The sequence below is a fragment of the Haliotis cracherodii genome, unplaced genomic scaffold (genome assembly GCF_022045235.1).
Source record: "Haliotis cracherodii isolate W230 unplaced genomic scaffold, xgHalCrac1.p SCAF_18, whole genome shotgun sequence".
NCBI lineage: Eukaryota > Metazoa > Mollusca > Gastropoda > Lepetellida > Haliotidae > Haliotis > Haliotis cracherodii.
This window is the reverse complement of record NW_027266273.1, coordinates 24131901-24151301: the sequence shown is the minus strand read 5'-3', so window position 1 is coordinate 24151301 and position 19401 is coordinate 24131901. Positions and strand designations below refer to the sequence as shown.

Genomic DNA, 19401 nt, shown 5'->3' with positions numbered 1-19401 from the left:
GTAGTACTGTACGCTGGCTTATGGGATTTCCCAACGCTGCCGTCGCCATCGCCGACGCCGTCGCCGTTACGAATCTGTTTCGCAGGTGAATGAGCCGTATCTGACCGTACTCCAGTGGTGTTGTTACTCGGGGTCGTCCGGTTCTAGGCCTGTCCTGTGTCCTCCCTGTCTGCCTGTACCGTTGAATCAGCCTGGCTACTGTCAGTGGTGTACAACCAAATCTTGGACCTGTGTTGCCCCAATTTCGGCCATACCGATGGCTCCCTCTCTCTCTCTGCTCCTGTGACACTCGTGGTATTTCTTTTGTGTGCTTTCGTCACGTGTGGTTATACCCTGCAGACGAACGCATTTATACAGCTAACATGCACGTGCAGTTTATGCCATGGGCGGGAAACCTATTTCGCCATTTTTTTGTCACCGCACGAGCGCCGTCAAAGGTGGCGCCTACGGGTGAGATGTTTTTTGGTACCCTTTCCTGAGCAGTCATATTCCCCATACCCACTTTCCACCATTTATCGCTGATTTTAGGAAAATTACAAATTGCCAACCTATACTTTCTTTTGCCGCTTAGTTTACTTAAATGTTTCTACCAAATTGTATAGCTGCAGATGAACACGCTGATACTGCGATGAATACATAACAGCTAACTGTTAAGGACGTGTAACATCATTCTTTTACTCTGTTTCTAAAAGCGGCACTCGATTTTATTGAGGAAACAGGAAAATTTCATTAAACTTAAATAAAATACTGTGTTGGTTCATAATTTTGAATTATGTTCCAAGATTGAAAGTATTGAGGGAAATTAACCAAGAAAGACTGTCACCAATGTCCGGATACATACGTAAATTAGTAATATAGAGTAGTTTGGATAAAACACTTTTATTGACGGACGGGTTTAATGTGTTCTAATTTTCCTGTCAATCATCCAAGTCACTTATTTGAGATGACTTCATGATCAACTGTACGATTAATCCCTGGTAGAATGTCAAAAACTGCAGCTTCAGCTCTTTCACAATTTCCGAGGTACAATCGAGCATGCTCCTTGTACCAAGATTCCAAAGAGCCTGAGACGTTGTTTAATCAAGATTTCAGTAAGGCCTCAGTAAAGCTTTCAAAATGTTTTAGTGTTGACATGTAGGGGTCATTAGCAAATTCAGAAACAAAAATGGATGTCTGATGCAATTCTTTATTCTTACTATGGTTCGTGTTTTGTTCTTCTGGTTATCAATTGACTTGCTTTGGTATGTGTTTACGACGGGTGCCACCGATGAGGCAGGAAAGGTACACCTTTTGGAAAGTGATGCATAAACACATGAACATGATATAGTCGACATCGTATTATCGACTCTGACTTTGGCAGGTTTTTGAAGAAAATGGAAAGGGGTTAGTCACTTTCATTCACGCCACGGGGCGGTCGGGTAGCCTAGTGGTTAAAGCGTTCGCTCGTCACGCCGAAGACCCAGGTTCGATTCCCGACATGGGTACAATGTGTGAAGCCCATTTCTGGTGTCCCCCGCCGTGATATAAGTGGAATACTGTTAAAAGCGGCGTTAAACCAAACTCACTCACCATCTGGTCCTACAGGAAAACGATTTTAAAATAGTTCCTTTCATGAATGTATACATCCAGCGTGCTTGCAGGATACGTCCGGCCATTTCGGACAATACATGAAATAAGGAAAATACAACAAAGCCTTTTTTAGCCAGCAGAAACCGAATAAAAATTACTCATGCTGAAACACTACATACCGCCACGATTGGTCAAGCATTTGTTCATACGGAATGGCATGGTCCAAACTAATCTTCCAATGACAAATTAAGAGAGTCCTGTCAACTCCTCTTGCAGAAGGTGATTCTGGTAATGTTTCGCAGCTGGAGGTACTCAGTTATTTGCACCTTGTGCGGAGCCGATTGTTAACATTTTGTAACTGCAGAAACCTGTTCCAAATTCCAAGAAAAGAACTAACGTGTTGCTGTGGATAATAAAAGTTCACAATACCAATTGCTCAGAGAATGACAACCTAACCGGGTGCAAGGAGGTGCATGGTCCATGTGTAATTTTATGATTTATTTCCAAACCGTCCTTTGGTCGTTTTTCAAAGCCGATCTTTATTCTTACGACCGATCATGAAATTTATATCTCAACATTCCCGACTTTTTGAAGGAGTATATGTTTAGCATTCTATCTACAATCTAAACACATTATCAAATCTAAATGTGTTTAAAACTTTAATAGGACTCCGTGGCTCGGTGGTAGAGCGTTTGTCGGGAGACCGGAAGGTCGGGGATCCGAAACCCGGACGTCTCATTCCAAAAGATGTTAAGAGATGGTACTTGTCGTTACCCTGTCTGGCGCTCGTCATTAAGGGGCTAAAACAAGGACTGGTCGGCTTGGAGTCAGTATACTGTATCTGAGTGGGGTGTTATGTTACACTGCGGCATGGTATCTCAGTGGTCTAGCACTATAAAACCGGACGAGTACAAGCAGCCACACATACGTACATGTAAGTGGCTAAAGTCAGAAATCAGGAATGCGACGTTATACTCCATTCCACCTCACATCATTGTGTGATAGCATTTTCAGTGATTGATCGGATAACCATATGTTAATAACATCTTCCAGTCGAAATACGTTTATCCATTAAAACCTAAGACACTGAATGTGTTTGGTTTATATTTCGCTTTGTTAAATACAGATTCACGCAGGAGTCATGGTTCACTGAACTGGTGCATGGTGAAGCTGTTATTAGCTTACATAACCTAGCAGAGTAAATATCCGTGTTGGTGACGTCAAGTGCCATTATATCCTGGTAGTGTTGACAAACTTTACACTTATCACGTCAGTGTTATATGTACCTGGAGAACAACACAGGCGCCGGGCCCCGTTTGACGACGCGATCGCAGGGGTAAGTTAGTCTGTGTAAGCCTGTGTTGAGTTATGGGAGTTACGGCAGTCGTAACTTTACGATTGCTTCGTGAAACGGGCCCAGGGCCGTCGGTTCGTTGGTCTTGAGTGGATACTGAAAAGTGCCGTTTGTTCGAGTTGTTCACAATATACACTGATATGATATCCACGGATCTCCAACATTCGGCTGTGATTTGAGACAGAGAGAGGACTCGTGACAGTACTTCATCAAATGGAACAACTGTGACAACAATAGGGATCGGCCTCGCATCGCCCTTTGATCTCGCTCTGCACCTTTGTCAAGATCAAGTATTGCTGCGGTTACCGTGTCTCTGTGCTACTGCCCATAGACGAGTTTGACCTGACTTGTTGCTTCACAGACCTTACGATTGTAAGGATAAGATATATAGATGAACAACTTATTTATTACAACTAGGAATGAGGTTTTGGAGTAGGTTCTAACACCGTTATCAAGCATGTGATGTACAGAATACAGAGTACATTTACATGTACAGAGTACATTAGGATTGTGAATACGTTGAGTCTAAACACGTTTAAATCCTAAGCACATTTATGAACGTGTCATTGATTGACATTTAACATCACAGGGTGTGTATGTTTGTGGTGATGTTGATCACTTCCATAGCTCGATGTCATCTCTGACAAACGTTGAGTGACTCAACAACACAGTACATCCTTGCTCGGGAACAACGTTTGGTCCAGCTTTCTATGAATACACGATGCCATTTAGAAAGTGATCAGATTTAACTGATGTTATATTGGGATAACACTTCCTTAGTAAAGTACAATCCTCAAAAGTATTACAGTGTGTACTTTACTAAGGAAGTGTTATCCCAATATAACATTTGTTACAGTTTTCTATGTTCACAAGAAACATTCAGAACAGAACTGTATTTTACTCAGGTCGAGAATCTCGGTATATGTGGCAGACATTCATGTCCGTGATTGACAGACAGTAGTTTATAGGAAAAGTATACATATTACATACCAAAAACATAAGAATTTACCTTATTTCTTTTAATTGAAATAGGTGTTGAAATCATACCACGTTAGCATGTCGTCGCCATTGCCCCAAAATGCACATCAACATACTCGGGTGAACAATTGACTTGCCTTTGCATGTGTTTGTGAGGGGTGCAACCGGTGGGGCAGGATACGCTTACCTTTTCGCGAACACCTGGTATCATTAATCTTTGATACTGATTCATAAACACATGCTCATCATATAGTCGGAATTTTACAATCGACTCTGCTTTATGCAGTGTTTTCTATTGATTATGGAAAGGGTTTTGTCGCTTTGTTTTTTATGAATAGGGTAAAGGTTTTGTTGCATTATATTTTTTTTTATATGGCGACAAACAATTATAACCATTATAATATGTTAAGTAATAATTACATCACGTGTAATAATTAACAATAATAAGTTAACAGGCTGTTTAGTTAATCATAAAAACGAAACACAATGTAGACAACGAAACGAAATGAGTGACGTTCAGTGCAGTGATCTAATTTTATCAATTTATATAGAGCTGAAGTTTCTGAGTACCTGTTCACAGACGCTTTTTGTTTCCCGACCAGTGAACCCTCTTGTATTACCGCCTCCGTTGTCTATTGGTTCGCCCGGAGAGCGCAAGGTCCGGGGATCAATCCGGGGTCGGTGGTGCTGTGGTCGGTGGTGGGGTCGGTGGTGCTGTGGTCGGTGGTGGTGGGGTCGGTGATGCTGTGGTCCTTGATTTTGGTTTCCTGGATTTGGGTTTCCTGGATTTGCGTCTCCTTGATTTGGGTTTCCTTGATTTGGGATTCCTTGATTTGGGTTTCCTTGATTTGGGTTTCCTTGATTTTGGATTCCTTGACCATGGTTTCCTTGATTTGGGATTCCTTGATTCGGGATTCCTTGATTTGGGATTCCTTGATTTGGGTTTCCTTGATTTGGCTTTCCTTGATTTTGGATTCCTTGACCATGGTTTCCTTAGTCCTCGCGTCTGCTTCCCGGGGTTTCGGTCTGGTGCGGGTCCTGACGCTTGTTTGACTTGACAGTAGTCAGAAAAGTACTGTTTAGCCAGTGTACACATCGTATTTGTCGTATTGTATTTGTCGACGTATGTCGGACGTCCATGCGAGAACGATAGCTGGACTGAGCACGCGAACAGCAGGAGAACAAGCACGAAGGACGCCATCTTGGATCCAAAGAACAAGTAGTGATATTCTCCTGTCGACATTCTCTTTTATAGGCATGTCCTGAAACACGTTTGTCTTATTGCTGACACCGATACAAGTGATAGAGTGTTATCTGTTATTGAATGTATCTCACATGTCTTTAATATCAGAGAATTAGAATATTCGGTTACAGAGGTAACCTTCTCAATGGCAAGCAGTCCAAACCCTTCCACAATGTCAGCTCAAACGCTAAAACCACATTTTGGGGTTAAGTTTTGACTTCGTCGAGTTGGCGGTTCATTTTATCCACATAGTGTCATGTGACACCTGCCATACTCTACATTCCTTTCAAATTAGCTGAATTTCATTTTAGTTACAGTTCAAACTAGTGAGTGAGTGAGTGAGTTTTGCTTAACGCCGCATCAGCAATCTTGCAGCTATTCGCGGCGAAAAAATGTCTAATCGGACCATAGGGAATCAAATATAATAAAAGTGATGTTGAAAATCACTAAAACTTCAGTCAATATCACAGTCAAGAGTAAAAACTGATTGTTCAGATAAGAGGCTATATTTTATCATACAGTTTGATTTCTTTTAAATATGCTAAAATCAAGTGATTAGAAACTGAATTAAAAAGTTCAGATAGGGTATGAACATTATCATAAAAGTGTTGTCTGATGAGTGCAAAATCTACACAATCAAGCAAAATGTGCTTGATAGTATTTGGACTATTGCAGGGGATACAAAAAGGTGGATCTTCACCCTTCAATAAAAACGAATGTGTATAATAACTATGGCCAATGCGGCACCGCTGTAAAACAACTTCATCATAACGATGTAAACCAGAACATGCATGACCTCCAATCTGTGGTTTGATAGCATGAAGTTTGTTCAGAGTCTTGGTATTCCAAGATTTTTGCCATTGATCATTCACATATTGTCTGATGGAAGGTTTCAGATCAGAATATGGGAGTTTTGTGTTTGACTTTGGTTTATTAAGAGCGTTTTTTGCCAAAGAATCTGCCTTACAGTTGCCACTGATGCCAACATGACTGGGCAGCCAACAAAAAATTATATCTTTTCCAGCGACTGATAAATTGAGATGACACCTTAAAATTTCAGCTAAAAATGGATGATCCACTTTTTGGTTTTTGATTGCCTGTAAACAGGACAGACTATCAGAAAATATGAGAAAACTGGTGTCAAGAGACTTTTCAATATGACGCAAAGCTAATAGTATAGCCTGTGCTTCTGCCGTGAAAATGGAGCTTCCATCCGTTAATCGTATTGACATAGTACAGCTGTTTGTAACCGCTGCTGCTGATACTTTCTCATCATCTTTTGACCCATCTGTGTAAATACTGGTATGAGATTGGTAGTTGCTTTTCAATTCATGGAATGCTTGTTGATAAGATAATTGATGGGTTTCAGATTTCTTTAGTTTTGTCAGTTCTAAATTAACGACAGGTTGTATAGATTGCCACTGAGGCATTGCTGGTACTCTATATTCAGCAATAGCAGAAAGATTTAAATGAGCATTATGGACATGTGATTCCATGCGAATGCCAAGTGGTGGAATTATGTTTGGTTTTCTGTCATACAAATGCTTATACAGAGGAGAGAATACATGGTTAAAGGTAGGAATAGATGGATTGGAGCGAAGTTTAGTGACATATTGTAATGCCAGTTTGATGCGTCTCAAATTAAGACAGGGTTCATTTGCCTCCACATACAAACTGTCAATGGGCGATGTCCTAAATGCTCCAAGGCACAATCGAAGTCCTTGGTGGTGAATTGTGTCAAGTTCTCGGATATATGATTTACGGGCTGAACCGTAAATGAAACAACCATAGTCAAGTTTGGATCTTATCAAGGTTCTATAGATGTGCAATAATGTGTCTCTATCTCCACCCCATTTAGCGTTTGATACCACTTTAAGAATATCAAGTGCTTTCAAACATCTAGCCTTCAGATATTTAATGTGAGGTATAAAAGATAATTTATGATCAAAGACAATACCCAAAAACTTTGTTTCCGTGACCACTTTGATAGGAATGTCATTTAAAGTCAATTCTGGTTCTTTATGTACCTTCCGTTTGTTGCAAAAATGGACACAACAGGTTTTAGTTTTCGAAAACCTAAAACCGTTTTCTTGAGACCATTTATGTATTTTATTTAGACAGAGTTGTAACTGTCTTTCTATGGTATTCATATTGGCACCACGACATGATATATTAAAATCATCAACAAATAACAAACCATTAATATTGTCATTCAAGACTTTAGCAAGACTGTTGATTTTTATGCTAAATAGTGTCACTGATAAAATACTGCCCTGAGGAACCCCCATTTCCTGATCATACATCTCAGATAATGTGGAGCCCACTCGAACTTTGAATTTTCTATCTTCTAAAAACCGGGTGATAAAATCAGGCATACGGCCACGAAGACCCATATCATGGAGATCTTTTAAGATGCCATATTTCCATGTTGTATCGTATGCCTTCTCTAAATCAAAAAAGATTGATACTACATGTTGTTTATTAATGAAACCATTGCGTACAAAAGATTCTAAACCAACGAGATGATCAATGGTGCTCCTCTGATGTCTGAAACCTGACTGAATATCAGTTATCAGGTGATAAGATTCCAAATACCAAACAAGACGCCTGTTGATCATTCGTTCCATTGTTTTACAGATGCAACTTGTTAAAGCTATTGGACGGTAATTAGAAGGATTCGTGTGATCTTTCCCTGGTTTGGGCACAGGGATGATGGTAGCCTCATGCCAAGAAGAAGGAAAATGCCCAGATTCCCAAATATTATTGAAAATGAACAAGAGGGTTAAAAGAGATGATTCCGGTAGATGTTTCAATAATTGATAATGGATATCATCCGGCCCAGATGATGTATCATGAGCTTTGTTTAGAGCCTCGTGTAGTTCACTTAAGGAAAAAGATTCATTGTAATCTTCAGAATTATCAGATTTGAAAGTAAGAATCTTCTTTTCCTGCTGACTCTGATACCTTTGAAATTTAGGATCATAGGTGGCAGACGATGAATTATTACTGATTGTCTCGGCCAGTTTATTAGCAATGTCTTTTTTAGAAGTTAATGTCTCAGTATCTTCTTTTAAGTGTTGAATACTACTAGTGGAACCTTTACCTTTTATCCTGCGAACCATATTCCATACTTTATTGAGTGGAGTACGTGTAGTCAATGTGGACACAAAATGTCTCCAGCTGCTACGTTTATGTTGCTTGATGGTTCTACGAGCTTTTGCTCTTGATATCCTTAAGTGTTTTAAATTGTCTTGAGTTGGGTGTTTATTGAAAACTCTTTCAGCCTTTTTCCTGTTTTTTCTAGCTTTTCTGCAATCTTCATTGTACCAAGGTGTACTAACACGTGGAGTTGTCGAGGTTTTAGAGATGGTTTCGGTGGCAATGTTTAGTAACGTATCAGAAAACAATTGAAGTTGGTCATGAACATTTATGAAATAATCAGCTTTCAATTTAGCACTGCACAAAGAACTAAAAGACAACCAATCAGCCTTGGAAAATTGCCATTTGGAAATGGAGCTATCCATACAGGGAGTGATAGTTTGAATGACAGTAGGAAAGTGATCACTACCGCACAAATCATCGTGAACAGACCAAGAAAAGTCATTAAATAATGATGGATCAGAAATGGACAAATCCAACGCAGAGTATGTACCTGTTGCAGGATGGAGGTAGGTATTACTGCCATCATTAAGAAGACATAGACTGTGCTTATCAAGCATTTCTTCTAGTAGTTTTCCTTTGTCATTGCGAACAGATGAACCCCATAAGGGATTGTGACCATTTAAGTCTCCCATAATTAAGAAAGGTTTGGGAAGCTGGTCAATAAGCTTGTCCAGATCCCTGATTTGGAGAGCAGATGATGGAGGTATGTATAATGAGCACAGAGTTATTGCAACATGTAAAGATAGACGTACTGCAACAGCTTGTAAGTTAGTATTTAATACAATGGGGCTGTGTAGTGCTCCCTGTTTAATAAGTATACTAGTGCCACCAGATGCCTTACCATTGGTGATCTTTGCAAAGGAACTATAGGTATCATACTGGCGCAAATTAAATGAATGATCATCCCTCAGAAATGTTTCCTGGAGGCTAAATGCCACGGGGTTATAATCTTTGGCTAGAAGTTTGATTTCTTCAAAATTTGCTTTAACCCCTCGACAATTCCATTGTATTAGTGTAGTATTCATGGTGGGTGTGTTATGGGAGATCGCTCCCGACCCTTTTTCTTAGGAGAATGGCTCCTAGAGCGGGTGCTCTGAGTGGGTGACACTTCCATGTCATCTAAAACACCAAACTTGTTGAAAATGGACACAGGGTCTCGGTGTCCTTTTGGAATACGGTCACTGGAAATTTGTTTTTTTGAATAATTTACATTGACATTTTTCTTTTTCTGAAGTGGAAAAGAAGGTGACTGAGTTTCAGATGATGTTGATGTAGTTTGTGACGAAGATTTTGTAGTTGGTGAAGTTTTGAGTTCACGAAGACTCACTGGTACTTCAGTATTTACCCAAGTGAAGTCAGTTTGACAGTCAATAGTTGTTGTTGATGGTTTCGAGACTACAGCGTAGCTTGATTTGCCTCTCAAGGAAATATTGTTGGAAGGTGAAATTGAAGCTGCCAACTTCCTTGCGTCTGAAAAACTGATGTTCTTCTCAGTTTTTATGCGCTGGGTGGTCATTTCTAACTTCCAAACTGGACACTCTTTAGAGGAGGACATGTGAGGACCAAAGCAATTTACACATTTGAATTCAAATTCACATGAGTTGCCATCATGATCACCTCCACCACAACGATAACAAGCGGCAGGTTTGGTACATGTTTTCTGTCCATGACCAAACTTCTGGCATTTAAAACACCTGAGAGGATTTGGAACATACATGTCAATTCTCATAGAGAAGCATCCTACTTTAATTGATTGAGGTAGCTTTGGAACATCAAACGTAAGCAGGTAGGTATTGGATGGTGAAAAGATTCCATCCTTCTTAAAGGTGAAACGCTTTGCCTCAACTACACCTTGCATACGTAACTGACTTACAATGTCATCAGTAGATAGATCAGCAAGACTCTTATCTCTGTCTCGGATAATGCCTTTGCTGAAGTTCAGGGACTTGTGTGGATAACAAGTTATGGCTATATTTGCAAAAAGTTTGGCTTCCAGCAGATTAGCTGCCTGACCTCTTGTAACACATTCTATAAGAATGGCACCAGATCTAGTTTTGGTGACATTCTTCACAGTTCCAGCAATACCCTGAATTGCTTTTTCTAATAAAAAGGGGGAACATGAAGTCAACTGTTTTTCACTGGATTCAGCAACGATGAATCGAGGCCAGGTGTCGCGTTCAGAGTAACAGAGTCTGGTAATCATATCTTCCTCATCATCAGTGTCATCCGTATGATAACGTTTTTGTTTTTTGGGGTTTTGAGTAGCCATGGTAAAGTAGTTGTGTTTCACCCTCCTGGTTCCCCACCCACCATGGAGCGTCAACAAGGACGATGCCAAATGCCTGTGGGCCTCCAACAGGCGGCACCAAGGATACCAAGAGGGTATACTCAAGCAGCAACATTAGAAATAATGTACCACCAGATTGGCCCATGAGCCACCGCCTTCTGGGCAATAAGACTCTAGGCAAAATTGCATATAATTCAACATATAAGCATACAAATATGGTGTGAATACAATTTAAACAGCAGTAAAATTTGCCAAATGAAAACTAAATTGGGTCAAATCTGTGCTGATAAAAGAAAATGCACAGGGCTCGGCATGACCAGCCGATTGATAGGACCGGGCCCATCCTACCACCCGTCTAGGCGAAGTAAGGGTCGAAGTGGTGTATTGGGCAAAGGAACGCTATTCCTGGAACCAGTGCCCTCAACCACCAGACTCCCGTCCTCCGCCGACACGGGGCGCAACCCACGGCAAACAGGTTGCCCATTTTAGTCGCCTCATACGACCAGCAATGGGAGGCTGTGGAAATATTCTGCCCCGGTTCCACACGGGGGAAGAGCTATTAGCGCTACCCAGCACTCACCACGAGGAGGTTGCTCTTCACGAGTACCTACAGTTCAAACTAATATTTCCAATATATAAATGATTCTAACAAATAATGTGTATTTGAATACACACCAACGTAGCAAAAAGAGGACATAAGGTAAACTGAGCGGCAAAAGAAAGTATAGGTCGAGTTCCATGACCAATAAAAAAAATAACAAGAAGAGGTTTTGTTGTGAATTATAATATAATCTAGGGAGGGGTAACAAATGATTGATCAACTATAGTTTGAATGATATTGTGCATTCACAGGTAATTTAAGTTCAAGTTAAACAATGGTGTGGAAAGAAATTTCATTTCCAAAGGTGGTCTGAAATGTCACCACAAAATTCAATAGCCTGTATGACCTCCAGCTGCCTCAATGCATGCTGTGATAGGCCGCCTCATCGATGACGTCAGTCTTCCGATGACGTGGACTGTAATCCGTTGCCACTCGTCTCTCAGGGCCTGCTGCAATTCTTGTCTGTTGACGGGAGGCTGATGGCGTGCTCTAATCTGTCTGTCAAGATGATCCCACAGATGTTCAATAGGATTCAGATCAGGTGAGTGGGACGGCCAGGACCAAACGTCAACGTTCTGCTGGTTTAGAAAGTTCCGAGTCAGTCTTGCAGTATGGGGCCTGGCATTGTCGTGTTGAAACAATGTCCCCTGCTGTTGGTTTTGTAAGAACGGAAGCACAACTGGTTGCAACACTTGGTCTCTGTACTGCACAGCGTTCAGGTTTCCCTGTATAATCACCAAATCAGTCTTCTAATCTCAACAAGTACCGCCCCCCACCATGACACATCCCCCGTCGAATGGATGGACCTCTCGAATACACGCCGGAGCCAAACGTTCCCCTTTGCGTCTCTGCCGACATTTCGAAACAAGTTAAACCGACTTTCATCAGTAAACAGCACCCGACGCCAGTTTCTCACTTGCCAGCGTCGAACCTGCCTCGCTCATCAGGCGTCGATATTTAGCAGTGAGTACCAATCCTCGGAACGAAGTTGTCGTAGTACTGTACGCTGGCTTATGGGATTTCCCAACGCTGCCGTCGCCATCGCCGACGCCGTCGCCGTTACGAATCTGTTTCGCAGGTGAATGAGCCGTATCTGACCGTACTCCAGTGGTGTTGTTACTCGGGGTCGTCCGGTTCAAGGCCTGTCCTGTGTCCTCCCTGTCTGCCTGTACCGTTGAATCAGCCTGGCTACAGTCAGTGGTGTACAACCAAATCTTGGACCTGTGTTGCCCCAATTTCGGCCATACCGATGGCTCCTTCTCTCTCTCTGCTCCTGTGACACTCGTGGTATTTCTTTTGTGTGCTTTCGTCACGTGTGGTTATACCCTGCAGACGAACGCATTTATACAGCTAACATGGACGTGCAGTTTATGCCATGGGCGGGAAACCTATTTCGCCATTTTTTTGTCACCGCACGAGCGCCGTCAAAGGTGGCGCCTACGGGTGAGATGTTTTTTGGTACCCTTTCCTGAGCAGTCATATTCCCCATACCCACTTTCCACCATTTATCGCTGATTTTAGGAAAATTACAAATTGCCAACCTATACTTTCTTTTGCCGCTTAGTTTACTTAAATGTTTCTACCAAATTGTATAGCTGCAGATGAACACGCTGATACTGCGATGAATACATAACAGCTAACTGTTAAGGACGTGTAACATCATTCTTTTACTCTGTTTCTAAAAGCGGCACTCGATTTTATTGAGGAAACAGGAAAATTTCATTAAACTTAAATAAAATACTGTGTTGGTTCATAATTTTGAATTATGTTCCAAGATTGAAAGTATTGAGGGAAATTAACCAAGAAAGACTGTCACCAATGTCCGGATACATACGTAAATTAGTAATATATAGTAGTTTGGATAAAACACTTTTATTGACGGACGGGTTTAATGTGTTCTAATTTTCCTGTCAATCATCCAAGTCACTTATTTTAGATGACTTCATGATCAACTGTACGATTAATCCCTTGTAGAATGTCAAAAACTGCAGCTTCAGCTCTTTCACAATTTCCGAGGTACAATCGAGCATGCTCCTTGTACCAAGATTCCAAAGAGCCTGAGACGTTGTTTAATCAAGATTTCAGTAAGGCCTCAGTAAAGCTTTCAAAATGTTTTAGTGTTGACATGTAGGGGTCATTAGCAAATTCAGAAACAAAAATGGATGTCTGATGCAATTCTTTATTCTTACTATGGTTCGTGTTTTGTTCTTCTGGTTAACAATTGACTTGCTTTGGTATGTGTTTACGACGGGTGCCACACGTGAGGCAGGAAAGGTACACCTTTTGGAAAGTGATGCATAAACACATGAACATGATATAGTCGACATCGTATTATCGACTCTGACTTTGGCAGGTTTTTGAAGAAAATGGAAAGGGGTTAGTCACTTTCATTCACGCCACGGGGCGGTCGGGTAGCCTAGTGGTTAAAGTGTTCGCTCGTCACGCCGAAGACCCAGGTTCGATTCCCGACATGGGTACAATGTGTGAAGCCCATTTCTGGTGTCCCCCGCCGTGATATAAGTGGAATACTGTTAAAAGCGGCGTTAAACCAAACTCACTCACCATCTGGTCCTACAGGAAAACGATTTTAAAATAGTTCCTTTCATGAATGTATACATCCAGCGTGCTTGCTGGATACGTCCGGCCATTTCGGACAATACATGAAATAAGGAAAATACAACAAAGCCTTTTTTAGCCAGCAGAAACCGAATAAAAATTACTCATGCTGAAACACTACATACCGCCACGATTGGTCAAGCATTTGTTCATACGGAATGGCATGGTCCAAACTAATCTTCCAATGACAAATTAAGAGAGTCCTGTCAACTCCTCTTGCAGAAGGTGATTCTGGTAATGTTTCGCTGCTGGAGGTACTCAGTTATTTGCACCTTGTGCGGAGCCGATTGTTAACATTTTGTAACTGCAGAAACCTGTTCCAAATTCCAAGAAAAGAACTAACGTGTTGCTGTGGATAATAAAAGTTCACAATACCAATTGCTCAGAGAATGACAACCTAACCGGGTGCACGGAGGTGCATGGTCCATGTGTAATTTTATGATTTATTTCCAAACCGTCCTTTGGTCGTTTTTCAAAGCCGATCTTTATTCTTACGACCGATCATGAAATTTATATCTCAACATTCCCGACTTTTTGAAGGAGTATATGTTTAGCATTCTATCTACAATCTAAACACATTATCAAATCTAAATGTGTTTAAAACTTTCATAGGACTCCGTGGCTCGGTGGTAGAGCGTTTGTCGGGAGACCGGAAGGTCGGGGATCCGAAACCCGGACGTCTCATTCCAAAAGATGTTAAGAGATGGTACTTGTCGTTACCCTGTCTGGCACTCGTCATTAAGGGGCTAAAACAAGGGCTGGTCGGCTTGGAGTCAGTATACTGTATCTGAGTGGGGTGTTATGTTACACTGCGGCATGGTATCTCAGTGGTCTAGCACTATAAAACCGGACGAGTACAAGCAGCCACACATACGTACATGTAAGTGGCTAAAGTCAGAAATCAGGAATGCGACGTTATACTCCATTCCACCTCACATCATTGTGTGATAGCATTTTCAGTGATTGATCGGATAACCATATGTTAATCACATCTTCCAGTCGAAATACGTTTATCCATTAAAACTTAAGACACTAAATGTGTTTGGTTTTTATTTCGCTTTGTTAACTACAGATTCAGAAAATATACGTGTTGGTGACGTCAAGTGCCATTATATCCTGGTAGTGTTGACAAACTTTACACTTATCACGTCAGTGCTATATGTACCTGGAGAACAACACAGGCGCCGGGCCCCGTTTGACGACGCGATCGCAGGGGTAAGTTAGTCTATGTAAGCCTGTGTTGAGCTATGGGAGATACGGCAGCCGTAACTTTACGATTGCTTCGTGAAACGGGCCCAGGGCCGTCGGTTCGTTGGCCTTGAGTGGATACTGAAAAGTGCCGTTTGTTCGAGTTGTACACAATATACACTGATATGATATCCACGGAACTCCAACATTCGGCTGTGATTTGAGACAGAGAGAGGACTCGTGACAGTACGTCATCAAATGGAACAACTGTGACAACAATAGGGATCGGCCTCGCATCGCCCTTTGATCTCGCTCTGCACCTTTGTCAAGATCAAGTATTGCTGCGGTCACCGAGTCTCTGTGCTGCTGCCCATAGACGAGTTTGACCTGACTTGTTGCTTCACAGACCTTACGATTGTAAGGATAAGATATATAGATGAACAACTTATATATTACAATTAGGAATGAGGTTTTGGAGTAGGTTCTAACACCGTTATCAAGCATGTGATGTACAGAATACAGAGTGCATGTACATGTACAGAGTACATTACGATTGTGAATACGTTGAGCCTAAACAAGTTTAAATCCTAAGCACATTTATGAACGTGTCATTGATTGACATTTAACATCACTGGGTGTGTATGTTTGTGGTGTGTTGATCACTTTCCAAAGCTCGATGTCATCTCTGACAAACGTTGAGTGACTCAACAACACAGTACATCCTTGCTCGGGAACAACGTTTGGTCCAGCTTTCTATGAATACACGATGCCATTTAGAAAGTGATCAGATTTAACTGATGTTATATTGGGATAACACTTCCTTAGTAAAGTACAATCCTCAAAAGTATTACAGTGTGTACTTTACTAAGGAAGTGTTATCCCAATATAACATTTGTTACAGTTTTCTATGTTCACAAGAAACATTCAGAACAGAACTGTATTTTACTCAGGTCGAGAATCTCGGTATATGTGGCAGACATTCATGTCCGTGATTGACAGACAGTAGTTAACAGGAAAAGTATACATATTACATACCAAAAACATACGAATTTACCTTATTTCTTATAATTGAAATAGGTGTTGAAATCATACCACGTTAGCATGTCGTCGCCATTGTCCCAAAATGCACATCAACATACTCGGGTGAACAATTGACTTGCCTTTGCATGTGTTTGTGACGGGTGCCACCGGTGGGGCAGGATACGCTTACCTTTTCGCGAACACCTGGTATCATTAATCTTTGATAGTGATTCATAAACACATGCTCATCATATAGTCGGAAATTTACAATCGACTCTGCTTTATGCAGTGTTTTCTATTGATTATGGAAAGGGTTTTGTTGCTTTGTTTTTTTATAAATAGGGTAAAGGTTTTGTTGCATTATATTTTTTTTATATGGCGACCAACAATTATAACCATTATAATATGTTAAGTAATAATTACATCACGTGTAATAATTAACAATAATAAGTTAACAGGCTGTTTAGTTAATCATAAACACGAAACACAATGTAGACAACGAAACGAAATGAGTGACGTTCAGTGCAGTGATCTAATTTTATCAATTTATATAGCGCTGAAGTTTCTGAATACCTGTTCACAGGCGCTTTTTGTTTCCCTACCAGTGAATCCTCTTGTATTACCGCCTCCGTTGTCTATTGGTAGAGCGTTCGCCCGGAGAGCGCAAGGTCCGGGGATCAATCCCCGGCCTTGTCATATCGAATAAACATGTACGTTCAAAGATGGTACTTGTTGTTACTGTCTGGCGCTCGGCATGAAGGGGGAAAACATGGTCTGTTCGAAGTCAGTATACTGTGTCTGACTGGGATATTCATGTTAAACTGCGACATGGTATCTCAGTGTGCTAGCTCTATAAAGTCGGCATTTGTTCGGACCAGAACAAGCAGCCACACACACGCATGTGCATGCACGTCGCTATACAAGTGCAATCATCTTGGACGCGACGTTAAACACCTCACATCCAGTTATCGTTCTCAACTCCCTAGGGAGTATTCACACCTGTGCAGTCAGTCGGGTGCTAGACATTTGCACTCACATCACCATCTCTTGCCTACGTGGACGCCTCGCCATCAACACAGTCACCACGTGACCATCAGGTGAAAGGACAGTTACTAAACGGTTTGATGTGAGGTTCCTATCAACAAAGTTAGGAACGATATGATGACATTGCATCATCTTCATAACTGCTGATTAATCAAACACGGCTTCACTTCCACAGCTAAATGAACTCAGGGATGTGTGACCTCAGGGGACATGTTGGATTCCAGAAGCGTAAGGCCATTTTGGATCACTGCTTCCTTAGCTGGTCATAATCCAACATGAGATTGCACATATTGTACTCATGTGGGGAATAGAACCCGGCCCACGAACGATTTAACCTCCAGGCTACCCCACCGCCTATCACGAAGTGAAGACAAAACACAAATTGCTGGAACATCAGTTTATCTATATTTAGGTATAGGAAGGAGAAGAATCTATATCCAACTGATATGTAACATTTTGTGTACAACCGTGATAATTGATAATTGTGCATACTATTAATATTGACAGTACCTTCGCAGAGAATCTTAACTAAACTGTTACCAAGGGCAACTGATGCCCGGTTAACCATTGTAATCGATCTACCACACATACGGGTTGAACTTGGATTCCCCTCCATACCAAGACACTATTTCACCCAGTTCCGTATGCAGTGAGATGTTCCGACGTCCGCTAAAATATAAAAACAAAACTGTGTCTGAAATTACGCTGGTGGTAAGTCATGGATTGTTGTATACCTACTTGATTGGGAACAAAGGGCCCATGTCGTGGCGTCAGGCAATAAATACTTACATTTTTATGCAAATTGTTTGAATGGCGGATGCTTACCCTTTTGGGGAACACCTGTGGTCATCCCTAATTTTCAATGGTTCATTCATAAAATTTTCAAATGGAATCTGTTTCGTTGGATAATCCGGTTATTCTCTTGCATTGACAATTTATATTTGTGAACTAATTGAATTACTCCATATGAGCATCAACATATTGGTGTTAAATTTACTGGCAAAGCCATCAATATTCTACAAGTCGTTGTTTAACATGGCGCTATTTCAGCTGTCGGAATTGTTTGTACTGATACACTGATGCAAGTATTGTTTAGATAATGTGTTGAAACAGAAACAGTTCTATACAATTTACGAAAGGAATGTATTTGCCGGCATCACAATTATGTAAACATTTACAATAAGGTGTGAGGCTTACCTGTGTTAACCTGAACAGCAGGTATACGAGCCCACATACTCGGCAACTAGAAGATTGTCACATTTCGCCGCCAGCGTCCCAGTATCACACAGTGAAGCCACTAGGTCGCTGCGGACACATCGTTGTGTGCACTCAGTTACTGAAATCAAGATAAAAAACAATTCAATAAACACATTGAGTATCCATTCAACATTCTCACTGTAACACTTCTACCTTCAAAGGAACACTTCTCTATTGTGAAATACCTAAAGGCCTACAATTCTAAATAAGTGTCATGAAACCAAAACTCAGTGTGATACCATGCATGTCCAAATGAGCTGCCATTTATAAGATTATATTTGAGATTAGGACCTGTCTAATTGCACAACACCAAGGCTCTTAATATCATTACACATGGAACAAATACTAGTGTATCGAAGACCGACCCAACACAAACGTCTCCACGTTTCTAAGGACTCAAACCATCTGACATAATGTCTACATGTACAGCATTTATATCAAGGGAAAGGAAAGGTTTTATCCGCGACTGTCGGCATTGTTGGTTCTGCTGGGGTCGGTGGTGCTGTGGTCGGTGGTGGGGTCGGTGGTGCTGTTGTCGGTGGTGGGGTCGGTGGTGCTGTGGTCGGTGGTGGAGTCGGTGGTGCTGTGGTCGGTGGTGGGGTCGGTGGTGCTGTGGTCGGTGGTGGTGGGGTCTGTGATGCTGTGGTCCTTGATTTTGGTTTCCTGGATTTGGGTTTCCTGGATTTGCGTCTCCTTGATTTGGGTTTCCTTGATTTGGGATTCCTTGATTTGGGTTTCCTTGATTTGGGTTTCCTTGATTTTGGATTCCTTGACCATGGTTTCCTTGATTCGGGATTCCTTGATTCGGGATTCCTTGATTTGGGTTTCCTTGATTTGGCTTTCCTTGATTTTGGATTCCTTGACCATGGTTTCCTTAGTCCTCGCATCTGCTTCCCGGGGTTTCGGTCTGGTGCGGGTCCTGACGCTTGTTTGACTTGACAGTAGTCAGAAAAGTACTGTTTAGCCAGTGTACACATCGTATTTGTCGTATTGTATTTGTCGACGTATGTCGGACGTCCATGCGAGAACGATAGCTGGACTGAGCACGCGAACAGCAGGAGAACAAGCACGAAGGACGCCAT

At 41.5% G+C, this 19401-nt stretch overlaps 1 pseudogene; it reads right to left on the bottom strand.

The window, feature by feature from the left end:
* Positions 1–18264: 18264 nt before the first annotated feature.
* LOC139465607 (uncharacterized) lies at positions 18265–19401 on the bottom strand (annotated as a pseudogene).